Below are 3058 nucleotides of genomic sequence, written 5' to 3' on the forward strand. Positions count from 1 at the left end.
TTTTTAATCTAGAGCACAATTTAAAGGAAATTTAATCCATATGTTTCTGATTCATTTAAATCACAAAAACATTGGGTTTTGAGAGTTATTTGATGTCCAAATGCCTTTTGAGACTTTTAAATAAACTTTCCAAGTCTTATTGCCTTAAAAACACATACTCACGTGTTGCCAAGGGTGAATGGATTCAGGCTCCTAAGGATTTGGATTGCATTTGAAATTCCAAACTCATAAATTATGTCCATGTTAAGATAAAACCTATGTCTACACAATATCCAAACAGCCCAATAAAGGCCAACATACTAGCTTGCCATCCAGCTGTTGCATAACTTCTGAATGCATGGCAACACATCAACGAAACATCCGGATGGTTTACTGACTTTTTCCTCTTGGTTCAGATGTTTGCTATTATAGAGTTAAGGACATGGGCTACAGCTGTCAATCCTGGCATGCTATAAGTTTATTTTAAACAAGTCTCCATATTTATATGGCGATCACAGTGTCCATGGGAAAGAGATAGGAGGTCAGAAAAGAACCTGCTTTTTAAAAGCAGGTTGTATTGAGTAAGCAATAAGACCTGGAGACAGTGTCAGATTACCCAATAAGCAAGGTAAGCACAGGCCTACTTATGCTTACTTACACAAGACGTGACGAATTTAACGCTTTCTCACTGCATCCAAGATTCTGCTTCTAGATATGGCTGGCATCTGTTTCTCTCCCAACCCCACAGCACCTTTCAACAGAATCTTTTTACATTTACAATCTCTGGCAGGGATGGAGTACCCAGTAAGCAAGGTAAGCTCAGACTTACTTGTGTTCACTTATTAATCTGTAGTGAACAGTTTCCCATGTTTTTCACGACATCAGAGAGGAGCAGCTTATCGTCAGTGAGGCAAGTGTTGTAATAGTCCACACAGCTCACCATTCACATACTAAGATGACAGTCAGAAAGACCAAGGTCCCATTTATAATCCTCAGGAAAACTTTGGCATTCCTGGTATTTGTCTGCAGAGCTTGCTGCTCCTGTGGATGGAACTTAGCTTAGAAACACAAGTCTGGCAGGATTCCAAGGCTTTCTGGATGTCCCATGAGCACACATAGGTCTGATAGGCCACCTTCTCCTCACTACTGGCCAGTTCCTGCTTCATGATGGCTATCTTGTGCACCTCATCATGGAGCTGAACTTCCAGGCTGTCAGAGTTTTAGCTCTCCTCTTGCAGGTGCCAAGAATTAGTGCTGCATTCACTCTTAAACTGCACCTTCAGTGCCTTGATGTCCCCAGCCAGCTGTGCCTGGGTGTCCTTGATCTCCCTCAGTTCCTCCAAGATCGTGGTGAGCTTCCCCTGGCTGTCTAACACATTGGTCTGCCATCCCCAAAGGACTGGTTCCCATTACTGCCAGTGGAGGTTGATGTGCTACCCAAACACTTGTCATCACTGCCATATTTGGGATTGTTCATGGTGGTAGTGCTGCCCCCGTAGACACTTAGAGACTTTAGGCCTTTAGCCTAAAGTCTCTAAGGAGTTTTATAAGTGAGCAATGTTGTCAGTGCTACCAAACTTATTTTGGATTAAGATGGTAAACTCTCTGGACTTACTAAAAATAAACACAGGTAGAGTGAGGGACAGCCTTGGCATGCCAGACTTACTTTTCTCCATACTGGGGAGGAGTTGGAGATTTCCTGTGGATATCTTTCAGAGAGTGGTACAGGTCCTTCAGACGGACTTTAGAAATGTGCTTCAAACTTCTGAAGGCTCCATTTTGCTCTGTCTCCCTGAGCTTTCTGTGATATTTCTCCAACTTCTTCTCTAGTTTGGCAATGGAGTGAGTTGCTTTCTGAATTCTTTTTCTCAAAGACTTATTTAATACATCCAGTCTGCAGCTTGTCTGTGCTGTTGACAAGTTTCAGATATGCTATAACATTCCCATCATGAAGGTTTGCTCAATTTTATCTTTTCTGTTACCTTTAGCCTGTTTTGCTTCAGCCTGTCTGCATTGAGTTTGGCCTTGTGAAAACTCAGGATGCCATCTGGTACATCAAAGTGGAGGTAGTCTGCCCCTGTTTGGAGGGCTGAGAATAGAGGCACTTCCAAGTGTTGGAGCATTCCTCAAGGAGAGTGAAGAAAGGAGATAAATTGTTTAATAACATGTTTGCTACATTTTTCTAACTGGGAGTGATACGTTGTAAAGCAAAACTGATAAGAAAAAGGAAAGATTTTCTGAGCCTTTCTCCTATAAGGAGACAATCTAATAGCACTAAATATAAAGTATTTTAAAAATTCAAATCTGTTATTAGATGAAGACAGTAGTAAAAAATTAACAATTAGCTTTTGTGTAGATGCTTCATGAAATGAAACCAAACCTACTGCTATTGAATTAATTCTGACTAAGGAGAATAGTAATGAAAGTAATAATGATAATGATAGTAATTAACTCATATAGAGACTTTCATGTTTGATAATTCAATTACAGTAGTTATTATTGAAATCATAATAATAAAGTTGTTGTTATTAGGTGCTGTTGAGTTGATTTTGACTCACAGTAACCTTATGTGACAAAGTAGAAACCCATAAGGTTCCCATAAGTTTTCCTAGGTTGGTGTAGTGCTGTGGGATAAGCTCTCAACCATAAGGTCAGTTTGAACTGCAAGGTCAGTGGTTCAAACTCACCAGCTGCACTTTGGATACCCTATACAGAGTCACTATGGGTCAGAACTGACTCCATGGAACTTAACAACACAACAACAATCTTTATGGGAGCAGATCTCCAGGTCTGTTCCCCAAGGAGTCACTAGGGAATACTAACCACCAAATATTCCCTTAGTAGCTAGTTGACCATTGTGTCATCGGGGCCAGCATTTATATGTCAATTGCTTTAAAGCACATATTGTTCAATGGACTTTTCAGGTAATACTCATTTACTCCTCACAACAATCGATGAGATGGTGTTGTTGTCTCTTTAAGGAGGACCATTCACTTAATGGTCACTGAGAATAGGCACAAGTGATTCTTCTCAACTAATGTAGATAGGCCAGTGGGAACAATTTCTCCCCAGAAGATCT

General features: G+C 40.5%; 1 pseudogene; it reads right to left on the reverse strand.

Annotated features, from left to right (window-relative positions):
• Nucleotides 1–915: 915 nt before the first annotated feature.
• Nucleotides 916–2102, reverse strand: LOC102823907 (annotated as a pseudogene).
• Between the last annotated feature and the right edge of the window lie 956 nt (nt 2103–3058).

The sequence above is a fragment of the Chrysochloris asiatica genome, unplaced genomic scaffold, assembly GCF_000296735.1.
Source record: "Chrysochloris asiatica unplaced genomic scaffold, ChrAsi1.0 scaffold00023, whole genome shotgun sequence".
NCBI lineage: Eukaryota > Metazoa > Chordata > Mammalia > Afrosoricida > Chrysochloridae > Chrysochloris > Chrysochloris asiatica.